This window comes from Sapajus apella, unplaced genomic scaffold (genome assembly GCF_009761245.1).
Source record: "Sapajus apella isolate SASKATOON/1434 unplaced genomic scaffold, GSC_monkey_1.0 scaffold34, whole genome shotgun sequence".
In the NCBI taxonomy this organism is placed as follows: Eukaryota; Metazoa; Chordata; class Mammalia; order Primates; family Cebidae; genus Sapajus; species Sapajus apella.
Genome location: NW_022436974.1, coordinates 18,336,542 through 18,355,012, shown reverse-complemented (window position 1 = coordinate 18,355,012; position 18,471 = coordinate 18,336,542). Strand labels below are relative to the sequence as shown.

At 42.6% G+C, this 18,471-nt stretch overlaps 1 protein-coding gene across 4 annotated transcripts in view; it reads right to left on the bottom strand.

The window, feature by feature from the left end:
* The window catches only part of RAB30 (RAB30, member RAS oncogene family), a 99,930-nt gene that overhangs the window by 45,372 nt on the left and 36,087 nt on the right, over positions 1–18,471 (bottom strand). Inside the window, exon 1 of one of the 4 annotated variants that reach the window (XM_032295886.1) lies at positions 15,331–17,308. The exons of 2 other annotated variants lie outside the window; for them this stretch is intronic. The gene's annotated coding sequence lies outside the window, so the exon portion shown is untranslated. Of the gene's footprint in view, positions 1–15,330; positions 17,309–18,471 lie in introns of those variants that run through there. One more of the 4 variants, XM_032295883.1, reaches the window with a different exon arrangement.

Sequence of the window (18,471 nt, the reverse complement as noted above, 5' to 3'; positions counted from 1 at the left end):
TCTTGGCTACGAACTCTTTGCCTAAGCCAACATCTAGAAGAGTTTTACTGATGATATTGTCTAGAATTTTTATGGTTTCAGGTCTTAGACTTAACCCTTTTTGATCCATCTTGATTTTTGTATAGGATCCAGTTTCATTCTTCTACATTTTGCTTGCCAATTATCCTAGCACCATTTATCAGGGTGTCCTTTCCCCACTTTGTATTTTTGTTTGCTTTGTCGAAGATGAGTTGGCTATAAGTATTTGGCTTTATTCCTGAGTGTAAAAAGTTTTTTTTGTGTTTTTTGTTTTTCATTTTGAGACAGAGTCTCACTCTGTCACCCAGGCTAGAGTGCAATGGCACAATCTCGGCTCACTGCAACCTCCACCTCCCAGGTTCAAGCGATTCTCATGCTTCAGCCTCCTGAGTAGCTGGAATTACAGGCATGTGCCACCATGCCCTCTAATTATTGTATTTTTAGTAGAGATGGGAGTTTTGTCACATTGGCCAGGCTGGTCTTGAACTCCTGAACTCAAGTGATCCATCTGCTTCAGCCTCCCAAAGTGCTGGGATTACAGGTGTTGGGCCACCACCCCGGGCCAAAAGGCCATGTCATTTTTTTAAAAATAAGAGTTATGTATTTATGTCCAGCAAAAGTGAACATGGAAATTAAGGTAAAGATCATTTTGTTTATTTCCCCTTTGCCTGGCTAACTCAGGAAGCAAGTTGCTAGGAAGTGACCTTTTGTCACCTATTTTCCATGCCAAGCATGTTTTACCATGTGCCGGCACAAACCTCCACTCCCCTGCCCCATCTTTCTCTCACCTAGCTTCCCATTAACTGTTCTAGTTTGCTTCTTCCTTCAGGGCAGCAGAGATGCCACCTGATCTTTCCATCTCTGAACCTTTATAACACTAAATTACTAGTACACACAAATTTAGCTCTGGATCATATTTGGTGTTATAATCATTCTCTGATTCAAATATCAGAGTGGGAACAAGAGTACCTTTTTCCTGTAGGAATTTCAACACAATTGTTGGCTATTGTTACTTACTGTGAGAGGTAGCTTAGTAGAATGATTCACATAGATTTGAGTTGAAACTGTGGCTCTGTTCCAACTCTCACAGACTGAATGACTTTGGGCAAGTCATTCCCTGAGACTCAGTTCCCCTAACTAGAAAATGGGAATAATACTACCTACTGATGACAGTGGTGAGCTGCCTAGATTAGCTACTGCCATCACACTGCCTGCAGTAGGAAGGCGTGGCTGGGGCTTCATGATCCCTGGAGCCAGTGAGAGCCCGGGACAAGCAAGGGCTCCGCCCCCTCAGAACTGGGGAGGGAGATACCCAGGTGCCACTGCAGCTGCCCAAACCATGGTTGTAGACACAGGTTTCCAACTCCATGGAGCAAGCAGAAACCTCCCCCCAAATCCTGGCACAGCTTCAGCCACCCAAAACACAGCTGCAGACCCAGGCATCCCTGTACTCTTGGGAGCCCAGGAAGGACCCCCGCCCTGCCTTGCCCTTACAGGCTCAGAGGTGCCTGCTCCCACTGCCTGGCCTCACCTTACTCCTTGTGCCTGCTGTAATCTCAGAGTAGGGTTGGGGTCAAGCTCGGGCACTGTCACAGCCTGGCTGGGTGTGCTCATGCTAGGACCCTGCTGCCTCAGGGGACAAGCATGGGGAAAAGCCAAGATGGGGGCTGAGGGCAGCTCAGCACTGGCCTGCAGTTGCCCATTGGCATGAGTAGCCTAGACACCGCAACTGAGGTAGGCGGCAAACAAGCTCGTGGACAGAAGGGGTTGGGTCCCTGTTGAGGCCCCAGCTTCAGGCCAGGGAGGGCCTGAAGCCTGGGAGCTGAGCTGCCAGTCCCACAAACCAGAGTAGAGATTTGTGATGCCTTTTTTGGCCTGCCCATGGACCAATTGCATGTACTTCTTCCCTTCTGAGACCCATAAAAACCCTGGACTTAGCCAGACCACAGAACAGAAAGAGGATGAGACAACCAGCTGTCAAGAGAAGCTGCCCTCTCTGCCAAGAGCTGCAGACAATGGGACAACCTGCTTGCAGAGTGAAGCCACCTACTTTAGGGCCTCCTCTCTGCTGAGAGCTACAGAGAAGAGCCACCAACTCTACGGCCTTCTCTCTGCCAAGAGCTGCAGATGACAGGATGACCAGCTGCAGAGAGGAGATACCCTCTCTGCTGAGAACTGAACACTTGTGGGGACCACTTGCCTGCAGAGAGGAGCTACCCTCTGCTAGGAGTTAAACACTCATCAGGACATCCTGGCTATGGAGAGGAGCTGCCCACTGAAGGTCTTCTCTGAGCTGTTGTATTGCTCAATAAAGCTCCTCTTTGTCTTTCTCACCCCTCTACCTATCTGCATATTTCATTCTTCCTGGCCATATAGGACAAGAGCTTGGGACCCACTGAACGGCAAGGCTAAAAGAGTTGCTGTAACACAAACAGGGTTGAAACATGTCCCTTGCTTGTCAGGTTATGGGTGAAGAGGAGAGAAGAGCTGTGGCCCTCCAGGGAGCCCAGACCTGGGAGCTCCCTGATCCAGGGCTGTGACTCCCTCTTTGGGGCCCTGTGGCTCCTGGCACCTCCAAGCTTCCAGGTGCCACTTCATTCCCAGTGCCAGTTGGGAAAGCTGCTTGTAGTGTGCCTGGTTCAGCTGCAGCCTCGCAGGGAGCTAGCGCCCACGCCAGCACCTTGAGCTGCCCATCCTGCAGCAGGAGCTGGCGTATCTGGCTGTGCAGAGGCCGGACACCATGCTCACTCTCATACCTCTCACTGCTCCACACCTGACTCCAGTCTCCCTTGAAGGCATGGGATCCAGGCTGGTAGCATGAGCTGAGCGCAGCCTGCCAGGCCGAGTGGGCAGAACAAGCCCAGAAGGCCTGAGCAAAACTGGGGCAAAGGCGCTACCTGCCACAGGTTTCCGGTCAGAAAAGTGACACCCCAAAGATCCCATGTCACTACTTCAAGGGCTGTTGTCAGATTTAAATATTTTTGTAAAGCACCTGTCACAGTACCTGGCATATAGGAAGTGCTCTATAAATATTAATTCCCTTCCTCCTAATGACTTTGTGAATGTCACTTTTATCTCTCCAACAAGACGTTCTTGCAGACAGATCACATACATTATATATTTCATCAGATCATCCACATTTCTGGCACATAGCTCAGTGCACCATAGGCACTTAATTAAGTACTTCTTGGTTTGATCACAAGTAAAAATCATGGCTATAGGTACACCTTACAATAGACCAGTGTTTTCTAAATGTTGGTACCAGATGAACTACATTAAACTCATCCAAAGAGCTTCTTTTTTTGTTTTTGTTTGGTTTTTTGTGGGGAGGGGCAGGGAACAGGGCCTTGCTTTGTTGCCCAGTCTGGAATCCAGTGGCACGATCATAGGTCAGTGATGCCTGGACCTGCCAGGCTCAGGTGATTGTTCCACCTCAGCCTCCCTTGTAGCTGGGACTACTGGCACATGCCACCACGCTCAGCTAATTTTAAAATTTTTGTAGAGACAAGGTCTTACTATGTTGCCCAGGCTGGTCTTGAACTCCCAGCCTCAAGTGATCCTCCTGCCTCAGCTTCCCAAAGGGTTGGTATTACAGGTGTGAGCCACCGCATTTGAGCCAAAGAGCTTCTTAAAAGTAAAATTGCTAGATCCCTTTCCTAGATATTCTGATTAAGAAAGTATGTTCCCTTAACTTCCAATAATTGAGAAAGGTCTTCCAATTTTTACTTTAGATCTTTTTATTAGACATTTTACATTGCTTGAATTTTTAAATAAGTATCCTTAATTTTATAATTTTAAAATAACGACAACTTTTAAATAAGAAAAGAAAAACAGACCAGAATCAGAAGTGGAATCTAGAGTACTACAAAAAGTTTCTTTCATTAGTAATGCACAATTTAAAAATAATAATAATGAAGTAAAAATATCCCCTGGTCACAACTGTGGAAATATGAGCATGGCCTGATATCAGATGATCATTTTGTTTTTTGTTTTAGATAAAATAATTATGTTGTGTCAAATGTCTTTATTCTTAGAAGACACATGCTGAAATGAGAATTTCAGATGAAGTGTTATAACGTCTGCTACTTTCAAATAGTCCAGCATATGTGTATATATGTATATGTACATATGCGTATATACATACATGAGAAATCAGGTAAAATGTTAACAATTGTTTAGTTGGTGGGTATTTGGGTGTTCAATTTATTACTCTTTCAAATTTTCAGTATGATTAAAATTTTTCATAAATAATAGTTGGGGAAAAAATATTATTAGTTGATTCTGGTGATAACCCAGCTTGGGAACCACTGCTTTACCCAACAGATTTGTCCCTGAAGTTATAAAAATAAGAATTCTGAGATACACAACATATAAATGATCTGAAGGCAACAGTATTTAAAGAAATTTCATGTCACAATCTCCCCATAAAACACCGTCTCCTAATTAATTGTTCATAAACCTACATTTCACACAGGATTTGCTTAAAGTCAGCGCTCAGACAAGACAGACTTGAAACGTTGCTTAAGGCAAGAAGAGACATGCACAAGCACAAAGCCTGAGGATTGGTTGTACTTGAGTCCTGTCTGCTCCCTAACTCCTGTCTTGGTGATTTTACCTGCTGAATATTTATCAAACCAGTCCCCTCCTCTCCTGCACTCCTGCTACTGCCCTGGGTGAGACTTCATCCTATCTCCCCTTCACCGGTGCTGAGAACCCCAGCTGATAGCCCTGCCTTGGGTCCTACTCAGCTCAGATTTATTTCCACCTTGGCTAATATACATCCAAAACACATGCTGGCTAGTCATTCTCCGACTGAAACCCTACAATGGCTTCCCATTTCAAAACCAAGTCCAGAACTCTTCAACCTGTTTATAATACCCTCTCAACTTTCCCAGCCTCAATTCTCACCAAACTCACACTTTATAGCCCAGAAAGAGTGTATTCCCCATGATACGTCTCACCTCCATGCTTCAGTCCCTGCATTCTTATTCCACCTTACTCAGGCATCACTCTCCTTCCGGAAGCTTTCTTGGTATCACCGCCTGCCACGCTTTCCCTCCCATCTCCCATACAGAGGTTAGAGTCTCCTATTTGGTTCTCCCACAATACCTTGACAGAGCTTAGGCCCTGTTGTGACCGCACTGCTCACAAGTATTTACTTATGACTATCTACTCCATATCTTGGGGCCTCTTGGGGAAGGACTGGATTTTATTCATCTCTGTAGCCCCAGTACTTACTTCCGCTTTGCCTTTCTGATGCTCCATTTTCTCATCTAGACAATCAGAAGAATACCACCAACTTGAAAGTTTAAGTATTCAAAGCTTACCGCAGGCATACAATAGGCCTTCAGCACATTTGATTAATATTCTCAGCATCTCCTGTTTTTTGCTTTCCAATTCTGCCCTTCAGGACCAGCCTCTTATACTGGCTCTGTGTCCAGCAAGGACACAGTAAGTGAGCTCCCCACCCATCTACATGCCTAAATAGTGAGGGTCTCAAACTCCAGATCTGCCTTGGGCTTCCCCACTCCGCAGGTGCCCTCTGGACTCTAGGATGACTCAACTAAGGAACCAGCACAGTACTGCAAACATTTCTTGAGCAGTTTTATGCAAGGCAATATCCCTGCTGCAGTGGAAAGTATAACATGTACAAAAAATTTATGACCTCTTATAGGGTAGGGGAAGGGTGGGAAGACAATTAGACAAATGAAGGCAGTACAATTCAAAGAAGGAAAAGGTTGTATATATCTGGGGGTAGGCAGAAAAGCCTTAGAGGAAGTGGCATTTGAACTAGGCCACAAAGGATGGATTAAACTAAGAGGCTGTTTCCAGAACACAATACCGAAATGCTCCTGCTACTCAGAAGAAAAGTAAAGTAAATTTAGAAAATGCTGCCTACTATGTACCCCTTTAGATTTGCGATGCACAGTAAAAAGCTCTGAGAAGTCTTGAAGTAAGGAACCCTACTTAACTGTGTTTAACCCAGCATCCCAAGTTTATTTGACTACTAGTTAGTTCCCTATTTCTTTCCTCCTGGAGAAGAGATTTATAGCATCTTTCCAACTCTGAGATGTCTTGAACTCAGGAACCCTATATAACTCTGTTAAACCCAGCATCCCAAGTTTGTTTGTACACTAGTAAGTTCTCTATTTCTTTTCCCCTGGAGGAAGATGTATAGCAACTTGGAGAACATACTTTAAGAAACTACAGGTTAAATGTTACCCTTTCAAAGTTATCCATTTGCATTTTATTGGGACTTCACATTGATAATACCTTAACATCTGATTTTTTAACAATACAATAAGCAATTTTTAAAATTCTCCTGACGTTTTGTCAGAAGAGAAAAAGCAATGGAAGATACTACAGAACTAAGAAGTTCCTCTTGTGAAGCACGGTGTAGACCACAAGGCTTTCTATCAAGTGAAGGAAACAACACATCTCTGACTGAATCCATTCATCTTTGTTAGGATGTTTACACTCTTATAGCTGCCCTCACTCCCTCTGCAACCTGCTGACTGGGTAAAAAAATACCAGACTTGAAAGTAAAGGGAACAACATTGCATAACAACAAGCCCACAGGGCATGCTTTTCTCTTTATATTTACCAAACAGTTGTGCTTGTAAAAGACAAGAAGGAAAGAGGCATTGCAGCTCATCTTTCCCCACTCCTGAAAGTACAGTGCTGAATTAGCCAGTCAGAGTTAACATGTTTACTGGGAATGAGGCACTATGCACATGATACAAAGAAAAATAAAGTCTAGTCCTTACTTCAGAGGCCAGGACAAACAGGTAAACAAACTGTAATGCAGCCAAGTACAAGCAAACACTTTGATAATAAGAGGGGAGTACACAGAAGCTGGGACTCGCTCCTTACTTTTGCCTGGGCTTAAGGTCAAAAGAGAGGCATGTTAAAATAAGGAAAAATTCCTCTTTGTTCTTAAAGAATTGAAAAGGAGTTTTCCAGGCAAATAAAATATATACATACGTATAGATATACAGATACAGATAGATGTTATAGATATAAAGCCAGGCATGATGGCTCATGACTATAATCTCAGCACTTTGGGAAGCCCTTGCTTGAGCACAGCAGTTTGAGACCAGCCTAGGAAACAAAGTGAGACCCCCGTCTCTTCAAAAGTATTTTTAAAAATTAGCCAGGTATAGTGGTGTGCATCTGTAGCCCTAGCTACAAAGGAGGCTGAGGTGGGAGGATCACTTGAGCCTGGGAGGTTGAGGCTGCGGTGACCTCTGATCATGCCACTACACTTCTGCGTAGGCTACAGAGCAAGACCCTGTCTCAAAAAATAACAACAACAACAACAAAAACCCACAAAAGCACAGATATATATACACATATAAAAAAAAAAAGGCCATATGGCTGAGTAAAATAGGATATGTGATATATGATATGGATGTTTGTCCCCTTCAAATCTCATGTTGAAATGTAATCCTCAATGTTGGAGGTGGGGCCTGGTGTGAGGAGTTTGGATCATGGGATGGATCCCTCATGAATGGTTAGCACCATCCCCTTGGTAATGAGTCAATTCTGCCTCTAGCAGTTCATGTGAGATCTGGTTGTTTAAGAGTGTGGCAACTCTGTCTTCACTCTCTCTTGCTCCCACTCTCACATGTAACATTCTGGCTCTTGTCATCCTCTGTCATGACTGTAAGCTTTCTGAGGTCTTACCAGAAGCAGATGCCAGCACCATGCTTCCTGTAAGCCTGCAAAACTGTGAGCCAATTAAACCTCTTTTCTTTATAACTTTTCCAGCTTCAAGTATTTCTTTGTAGTAATGCAAAAATGGACTAACAATAGGATAGGGCATGATTGAAAAGAAAAAAAAGAGCAGCCAATTTGGAGAAGGTGTCACACTGAACAGTGGCTTCTAATTTCACTTATTCCAAAAAGCCCACAAAAATTCAGTACTTTCTTCTTATTAACTAAACCTTACAAGAACAGAGAAGACAAGAGAAGTCATGGTGTCACATTTTGGAAGCCTGGGAAGCAGATGAACGAGTAGTAATTGACTTAGCATACTGAGAAAATCTAGAACTCAGCTTATTAAAACCACAGAATCCTTAAAAAGCACAGGAACTGACAGTACCTTGTACTCCTAGAGCAGGTGTATGGGATGCTAGAATAAAGAACACAAGATAGAAAGCTACTCAGGAAGTTAGATACCTATATTCCCCCTCCTCATTAACAAAACTCCAAAGGCTTGTCTCTGGAGAGCACAAAACAGAAATATCCAGCATTTGCTTGAAATAATCTGAGAAAGGGGCTTGGGGGATACAGAGCAAACTAAAATATCCATCAACTGAAAACCAGTGAACCTGAATGATGGGTATATGGGGATTCACTGTATTACCCTCCCTACTTTTGTAAATCATTAGCATTCGGCATAACAAAAAATAAGAGTATCTCTGGCCTGGCAGTATCCAGCGTGGTTGACGGGGAAACATCATACATAAGGAACTATGTCTACGGAAGGTAGAATGCAAAGTTTCCCATATGCCTTCTCTTGAGTACCAAAGCATAGTCAGGTAGAATCCACCATGCAGAAAAGAGTGAAAGACTCTTCTTTTGTCAGAGTACCCAAGGTGAAACTTGAAGATGCTAACATCAGGGGATCGCAACAAACAGCCCATCCAGATCACCCTCCTATGAGGCTCAGAGCCAATTATCTCTATTCTGTATTTAGAGTTTCCTGATGGCACTTTTTAAAAACCGCTTTATGGAGAGTCAAATCACATACCATATTATTCACCCTTTTAAAATATACAATTTTGCTCTAGGAACTAAATAAAAAAAGAAAGTAAAATGTACAATTCAATGGGTTTTTTTTTTTTAGCATATTCACAGAGTTGTACAACCATCACCACAAACAATTTTAGAACATTTTCCATTCCCCCAAAGAAAATTCTATACGCATTAGTAGTCACTCTGCATTCCCCCCACTTCCCAGCCGCAAGTAACTACTAGTCTATTTTTTTGTGTATGAAGATTTGTCCATTTTGGCCATTTCATATAAATGAAATCCTATACTGTGTGGTCTTTTGTGAGTGGCTTCTTTCACTTAGCATAATGTCAAGGTCTTGACAGCTTTTTTTCCTCCCACTCTTAATCAGGAGCAACACAGCCAAGGATCACATTTTAGAGCGACATCTTGGGAAAGCCTCTAATAAAGATACAGACCATGGCAAACACACAAAAAAGCAACTTGAAGGAAACAGATACTATGCAAGGGCAGAAATACCACTAATATTCTCATAAAAATGAAATAAAACTGCATCCATGAAATGAAAATAGGATGCTATATAAAGGAAACAGAGAACAAAAAGAGCTCTTAGATGTTGACAACATAATAGCAGAATTTTTAAAATATCTTTAATAAAAGGATTGAAAGATAAAATTGAAACCTTCTAAAGAATAAACTCAAAAGACAAAGATATGGAAACAGCAGAGAGAAGTTAAGAATATTATAAAGGTCCAGTACAGGAGGTCCTATACCCAAATAAGAGAAATTGCCAAGAAAGAAGAGAAAAAAGAAAAATTATAACAATATAATTCAATTAAATTTCAGAGAACTGAAGTATGCAGGCTGCTATGTTGAAAGAGCCTGGCACACCAAGCACACTGTGAAATTTCAGAAAATTGCAGACAAAGAGAAGATTTTACAGACTGTCAGAGACGGCGGAAACAAATAGGTTATATATAAAGAATCAGAAATCAGAACCCTTCCAACTTCTCTACAGCAACAATTAAAAAAACAATACAGCAATGACTTTAAAATCTGAAGGAAAATGATTTTCAACTTAGAACACAATACCGAGATAAACTATCAATAAAGCATGAGAATAGAACAAAGGTACTTTAAAGTATACAAGACTCAGAAATTCATATTCCATGAAGCATTTTATAAGACGCTCCTACTTTAGGAGGCTAAGACAGAAGGACTGCTTGAATGCAGCAGTTTGGGAGCAGCCTGGCCAACATGGCTAGATCCTATCTCTACAAAAAGTAAGAAAGCCAGGTGTAGTTTTCTAGACTGTATCTCTACAAAAAGTGAGAAAGCATGCATCTGTGGTCCTAGGTACTCAAGGGGATCACTTGAGTCCAGGAGTTCGAGGCTACATTGAGCTGTTTCACATCACTACACTCCAGCCCGGGCGACTGAGTGAGACCCTGTCTCAAAAACAAAAATAAGCTCCTGGAGGTATACAAGTGGTATACAAGAAAAAGCTAGAGATCTAGTCCAAAGACAAGCAACAGAAGACCCCAACATAACTACCACAGGAAGTAGCCAACCAGACTAAAGACACAAGAGACAGACACACTGAAGACAGTCATCACCAACAACCCTGCTGCCATTAAACTCGTGTGTTGTGTTCAAATATTTTAAATATATAATATAAAGTTTTCAAACATACATAAAAGTAGGGCCCCTATACTCATTACCAAAATTCAACAATTACCAAGGTTTTGACATGTTAACTTAATCTATCCCGTTTTCCCCCTTATTTTTTCTTTGTTTAAATATTTTATTATTATGTATTTTGAGACAGGGCCTCACTCTGTTGCCCAGACTGGAGTGCAGTGGTGTCATCATAGCTCACTGCAGCCTCAACCTCTGGGATGAAGTAAATCACCTGCCTCAGTCTCCCAACATGCTGGGATTACAGGTATGAACCTCTGCACCCAGGCTGTTTAAAGATTTTTAAACAAATTCTATATCATACCATTTTATTCTTATATACCTCAGAAGTCATCTCTATATTATTCATCTTACCTTATACTACTATTCTCACACCTGAATTAAAGCAATTCCTTGATATCATCCAATACCCAGTCCATAAAATTTCCCCCAACATCTCAAAAATGTCTTTTTACTCAGCATATGCATACTTGTAACAGCACAATTCACAATCACAAAGATATGGAACCAACCTAAGTGCCCATCGACCAATGAGTGGATAAAGAAAATGTGGTATATATACACGATGGAATACTATTCAGCCATAAAAAGGAACAGAATAATGTCTTTTGCAGCAACTTGGATTGAGCTGGAAGCCACTATTCTAAGTGAAGTAACTCAGGAACGGAAAACTAGATACCTTATTTTCTCACTTGTGGGAACTAAGCTATGATCACACAAAAGCAATACAGAGCAGCATAATGAAATTTGGAACCTGGGGAAGGAGTGGGCAAGGGGGGTAAGAGATAAAAGACTACATATTGGGTACAGTGTACACTGTTTGGTGGACAGGTATACTAAAATCTCTGGAGTCACCACTGTACAATTTACCTATGTAACCAAAAACCACTTGTACCCCAAAGCTATTTTAAAAAATTTTTTTTAAATGTCTTTTCAATGCCAGGTGTGGTGGCTCGTGCCCATAATCCCAGCACTTTGAAAGGCCAAAGCAGGAGGATCGCTTGAGCCCGGGAGTTCAAGACCAGCCTGAGCAACATGGTGAGACCTCATCTCTTCAAAAAATAAAAAAATTAGTTGGGTGTGGTGGTATATGCCTGTAGTCTCAGCTTCTTGGGAGGCTGAAGTGGGGGGATTGCTTGAGCCCAGGAGGTCAAAGCTGTGGTGAGCCATGTTCACGCCACTGCACTCCAGCCTGGGTGACAAAGTAAAACTTCATCTCAAAAAAAAAAAAAAAGTCTCTTTTTGACTGGGTTCAGGGGCTCACACCTGTAATCCCAGCACTTTCAGAGGCCAAGGAGAACTAATCACCTGAGGTCAGGAGTTCAAGACCAGCCTGGCCAAAATGATAAAACCCCATCTCTACTAAAAATACAAAAATTAGCTGGGCGTGGCAGCATACACCTGTAATCCCAGCTACTCAGGAGGCTGAGGCAGGAGAGGAGGCAGAGGTTGCAGTGAGCCAAGATCGTGCCATTGCACTCCAGTCTGGCTGACAGAGTGAGACTTTGTCTCAAAGAAAAAAAAAAAGTCTCTGCAATTAAACTAAATTGTGTCCCCCCACATGTCCATATGTTGAAGCCTTAATTCCTAGTACCATAGAATGTGACTGTTCATGTATTTGGAGATAGAGCTGTTAAAGAGGTAATTAAGTTAAAATGAGGTCTTTAGGGTGGGCCCTAATCCAATCTAACTGGTGTCCTTATAAGTGGAGTCTAGGACATGTAGCAGGACACTGGGAGTGTGCATATACAGAGCAATGACCATGCAAGGAGGTGGCAAGAGGCAGCCATCTGCAAGCCAAGGAGAGAGGCCTCAGAGGGAACCAATCCTGCTAGCACCCTGACTTTGGACTCCTAGCCTCCAGAGCTGTGAAAATATCAATTTCTGTTGTGTAAGCCACCCCATGTGCGGTATTTTGTTATGACAGCCCTAGCAAACTAATACACAGACTATCCTAAGCCAAACAAGGTTCACACATGACATCTGGTTATAATTCTTAAGTCACTTTATTATTTTTTCCATGTCACTGACTTGTTATAGAAGCCAAGTCAGTTGTCTGACAGAATGTTCTACATTCTAAATTTTTCTGTTTGTTTCTTTAGAGTGTAATTCAACTTGTCATGCTTTCCCCCATCTTTCCAATATATGAAAGTTAGCTCTAGAGGCTTGGTGAGATTTTTATGAGTCAATTTGGGTAAGAATATTCCAAAAGTGGTGCTACGTGTTCTCCCTCTCTCTCTCTCTTTTTTTTTTTTTTTTTTTTTTTGACAGAGTTTTTGGCTTTGTTTCCAAGGGCGCGATGTCGGCTCACCGCAACCTCCGCTTCCTGGGTTTAAGAGATTCTCCTGCCTCAGCCTCCTGAGTAGCTGGCATTAGAGGCGGATGCCACCATAACCAGCTAATTTTGTATTTTTAGCAGAGACGGGTTTCTCCATGTTGATCAGGCTGGTCTCGAACTCTCAGCCTCAAGTGATCCACCCACCTCAGCCTCCCAAAGTGCTGGGATTACAAGCGTGAGCTACCCCACCCAGCCTGCATATTGGTCCAGGTTCTTTTCTGCCTCTATTTGTCTTGATCATGTGCTGATGAAGCACCTGCTCATCTCCTTCACACTATTTGTTTGGATTAGTTGGTGACATTCACTTTACGCTACAGAAGAGTTTTGCTTTGACCTACTCCTTGAGAATTGAAAGGAGGCCAAAGAGAGACTGGAAGTAGAAAAGACAGAGCCATGCATTCTCTGTGACCATATTCCTACCAGATGTCCAGTGTCTGCCCACACCACAACCCTGTCAGATGTCTCAATAGTAGTGATCCTTATTTCCTAGGATTCACTCACATCCGTGCCCACTGACTGATCCCCATTAGAGTCTTTTAAACACCCTGGAAATCTAAAGCCAGATTATGAGCCAGAGTTTAGATCTAAAAGTGACAACAGTAACTTAAAAAGCTTGCTAGGTTTGTGCTTGCTTCTTGCTTTAAAAAAAAAAAAATTGTTTTAGTAATACAAACACAGGTGGTTAAACCATACAGAAAAGAGAATGATGAACACAAAAGTCAGGATATCATTATGTCTGTAAGGAGGAAACAGGGTATGATTTCAGGGCAGAGAGTTGACAAACAGCTTCTAGGGAACTAATAATGTTCCATTTGATAAATTGGATGGCAAATTCACAATTTTCCTTCTTTCATTTTTTGAGACATTGTCTTACTATTTTGCCCAGGCTGGTCTTGAACTCCTGGCCTCAAGCAATCCTCCAACCTCAGCCACCTGAGTAGCTTGAATTGCAAACATGTGCCACTGCATCTGGCCACAATTTTAATGTTCTTCTTTAAATTGTAAATATGCATTTAAAACATTCTTTCATATGCACTGTATGTTTCACATTAATTATTTTTATGTAAGCAGTCCACCATAGCTAGACCACAGGGTTTGAAGAGTAGAGTAAAAGGAAAAAAGACTGGAAAAGGAGTTTACCCTAAAAGCAAATAGGAACCTTAATGATCCTCTCTTGGAGTAACATCAGGGAACATTTATACCCAACATCAATTAAAATGGCTTTCTCATAATCTATCCATCAACAATGATAGAAAAATCCATTTTTTCCCCATCTTTAAAAAAAAAAGAAAAATCCATTTTTTCTAAGTTACGTAGATACGATCTACCCGACATCTTAAGCATCTCATTGGGAAACATAATAATATGGTTTTGAGGTATTTTTCCAGGGAGAGGAGCTTCAGCCTGCCCTAGGGAACACTAATTTGCCTCTAATTTTTTTTTTTTTTTTTTTTTTTTTGAGACGGAGTCTCACTCTTGCTCAGGCTGGAGGGCAATGGCACGATCTCAGCCCACTGTAACCTCTGCTTCCCAGGTTCAAATGATTCTCCTGCCTGAGCCTCCCAAGTAGCTAGGATTACAGGCACACACCACCATACCCAGCTAATTTTTGTATTTTTAGTAGAGACAGGGTTTTACCATGTTGGCTGGTCTCGATCTCCTGACCTTGGGTGATCTGCCCACCTCAGCCTCTTAAAGTGTTGGGATTACAGGCGTGAGCCACCGAGCCCGGCCTGCCTCAAGTTCTTAAATGATACAAAGCTGGGAGGGATGCAGAACAAATGTTTTACAGGACAGAATTGGAATATATCTTGGCAAACTGGAGTGACAGGTTAAATCTAGGCCAATTTATAATAACATCTCCCATTTATTGAGAACACTCGATATGCCAAGAGCTTTACATAATTTATCTCGTTTAATCCCTACAACCACATGGTGAAGCTGAGATCCAGGAAAGTAACTTGCCCAAGGTCATAAAGCAAGTTAATAGCAGAGTCATGATTTGAACCTAGGTTTGCAGGTTTAACTTTCAGTCTCAAGTGAGATTCCTACGGCCACCAGAAATTAACATTCCAAACTGAATCCTCTGCTACCACATTGGGAATTAAGAAAACAATAATAAATAAATAAATATCTCAAACCTCTTTTATTCACCCTGTCACCCTCAGAAAACTGCATCGCCCACCCCCAACCCCCTTGGGCATATGAGGGTATCAGATACTTCCAAAGAATGATCAAATCAAATGAAAAAACAAACAAACAAAAACAAAAAAGAATAATCATATCAGGCCATTTTCATTAATGTAACACTTGGGGACTCCCGACAGCTGCCAGGAAACCTCCATCTGTCTTCAAGAGCAAGTCTGTCCTCAAGAGCAAGCTGTAACAGGATTCTCTCTGCAATCCAATCCCAGCTCAGCCATGTCTGCCTCCCCATCTGTATTTAAGACTTTGCAAAACCCAAGCTCTGCAGTTATAAATGGAGGCCCCTTACCACAAAGATTACTGAGCAAGACCCCTCAGCCAGGCCACTCCCTACCTTCAATTTTCTCTTGTCCTCAGGGGCACTGTAATTTGATGGGTGTGTATAGCTGAGAGAACAGCACAAACGGCTCCAGTGCACAGTCATATCCAATGGAGCTATCCCGAAAGACAGCCAGAGAATTTTAATGAAAACCAGAAAACCCCTGGCCGCTAAGTCCAACTGCAGTTCAGGCCTGCCAGCCCCTCCCCCTGCAGCTAAGGATCTCTGAGCCAGCTTTGCCCCAAAGAGCAAGGAAGAAAATCCATTTTGCATTCAGTAAATTCTGCCATAGCAGCCACTTCCCAGGGTCATTTAGGTTAAAGGTGAGGCATATGATAACTGCAACAGGACGCAGGGACCCAGAGAGGCATAGGGTGTGGCAGCAGCAGATTTGAGCCAACAGATTATGAAACAGTCATTTAAAAAAAAAACAAAAAGTCTTTCCTTCTGCCAAAGCTCTCTGCCCACAGCTGCATACAAGGCTAGTGAGGAATCTTAACAAGCTTAAAGGGACCGTATTTCAGATACTTGAGAACCAAAGGGGAGGAAATAAGTGTTTTGAGCACTAACTACGTATCAGGTGCTCTGATCTTATTTCATCCTCACTGTGAGATGGGAACTGTAAACTGCATGTAACAGATAAGAACACTGACTCAGACAGGTTCCATAACTTGTCCAAGGCACATAGCTAGCAGCTTCACCTAAGCAGGACTGAAAGTTCTGTGTAGGTGAGGCTCATCAGAAGTACCAAACCTTTCGTTCACAGAGGGCAAAAAAAAATAAATAAAAAGAAAAAAAGAAAAAGAAATACTAAACTCAAAATCCTGAACTATCCTGACTAATAAAAAGAATGATCATTTACTGAACGCTGGCTATGTGCCAGGCACTATATCATCTAATCCTCACAGCAACTAGGTAAGATACAGGTCATTATTACCTCCATCTAATAATCGGCGAACTATGGCTAAGACATTAAATAACTTGATCAAGGTCACTGCATCTCCAGGATTTGAACCCAGGGCCAGAACTAATTCTAGAGCCCTCACCTTACAACACTCATCCTAACAGCATTCAGATGGGAGCCACCTAGATCATCATACCAAGAACGCAAGCTGCAGGGAGATTTCTGCTCCCCTCCCCAGCAGGTAATGCATATTCCAGACTTGCCTTTCAATTCGTCCCAACACTCTTGAGTGGAGGCACAGAATCACTGCCACTGGGAAAGCTGATAGCTATGTTTCCACCTTCCCATGCACCACGGACTCTGCCGTCCCGACATGAGTGAAGAAGAAGGCCACCACCATGATCCAGAGATTCCTGTGAGTATAGAAGCAGACAGCTTCTTTCCCCCGGCTCTGCTCCATAGGCCCATGCAACCTCAAGCAGCAACCTCACCCTCAACAGCTCACAGGCCTGTTTTGTATTCTTAACAGGAGACCATGTGCCTCCTTTTAGAGCAACTGTGATTTCCCAAGGGAGATAACTGTCTAGACACACCATCTATCTTGACAACCAGCCTGGGCCACACGATGTTAGATTTGATCGCTAAGATTTTAGGCTCTGTGTTCAGCTCTGCAGTGAAGGCTCTGTGCTTGGCACCTCTGGGTAATCAGATTGAGTATCACTCAGTGCAACAGCTGACACCCTGGGTTAGAACTGTCTTCCCAGCCAGGTGTTACCTGAGGGAAGCCATAGGCATCTTATGGATCACACACACACAGGCACAACACACAAACAGTTCTATTAATGAGGCTGAAACATGACAGAACTCTTCTATGCATGTTCAGAATTATTTGACTGGTTGTGGACTGAATACCTAATATGTATCAGATATGGTGGTGGGTACATTCATAGCCAATATCTTAATTGACCTGCACAACTTTCTGTGAGGTAGATAGAATTGCTATTATATGAATGAGCCAACTAAAGCCCAGTGAGATAGCATAATTTGCCCAAAGTCATACAGAAATGGCAAAGCTCAGGTTCAAATTTTCCTTTTTTTTTTTTTTTTTGATGATTGAGTCTCAGTCTCTTTACCAGGCTGGACTACAGCGGCTCGAGCTCAGCTCACTGCAAGCTCCGCCTGCCAGGTTCAAGGGATTCTCCTGCCTCAGCCTCCAAGTAGCTGGGACTACAGGCAGGTGCCACCACACCCAGCTAATTTTTGTATTTTTAATGAAAACAGGGTTTTATTGTGCTGGCCAGGCTGGTCTCGAACTCCTGACTTCAAGTGATCCGCCCGCCTTGGACTCCCAAAAAATGCTGGGATTACAAGCATGAGCCACCACACCTGACCTCAAATTCATTTTTAATATGACTCCAACACCCTTTCAGTCAATTATGAGTCCATTCATTTACTTCTCAGTTATTGAGCTCCTATGAGCCAGCTTCTGTGACACTTAAAGAGGATACAATTGTTAATGTAAGGTAGGTCTAGTCACAAAAGAACTAATGTTCTCCTGAGGAGAGATGACAATGCAGATAGATAATTACACAATGATAAGACAGGGCCTTAGAGGAATGATGGGGTCAGGCCTCTCTGAGAAAGTGAGATATCAGCTGAGATCTGAAGGATGAGAATGAGCCAGGCATTTGCAAAGCTAGGGAAAGAGTGCAGGCAACAGATATAAGAATTACAAGGTTCGGCTGCAGGAAAAGGCTTGGCATGTCCAAGGAACATAAAAAAGAACAGGCACCAAGGCTGGGTAAGCAACAGGGAAAACAGAACGGTTGAGATGAGACAGAACCTTGTTGACCATGGAAAACACTTTGAATTTTGTTCAAAGGGCAATGGGAGATCAAAGAAGAGTTTTAATCAGGGAAATAGTGTAATCTGATTTGTGCTTTAAAGAGATAATTCAAGCCAGGCACAGTGGCTCACGCTTATAATACCAGGCGTGAGTGGCTGAGGCAGGTAGATTATGAAGTCAGGAGTTCGAGACCAGCCTGGCCAACATGGTGAAACCCCGTCTCCACTAAAAATACAAAAACTAGCCAGGCATAGTGGCGTGTGCCTGTAGTCCCAGCTACTCGGGAGGCTGAGGCAGGAGAATTGCTTGAACCCAGGAAGCAGAGGTTGTGGTGAGCCAAGATTGCACCACTGCACTACAGCCTGGGCAACAAAGCGAGACTCTGTCTTTAAAAAAAAAAAAAAAA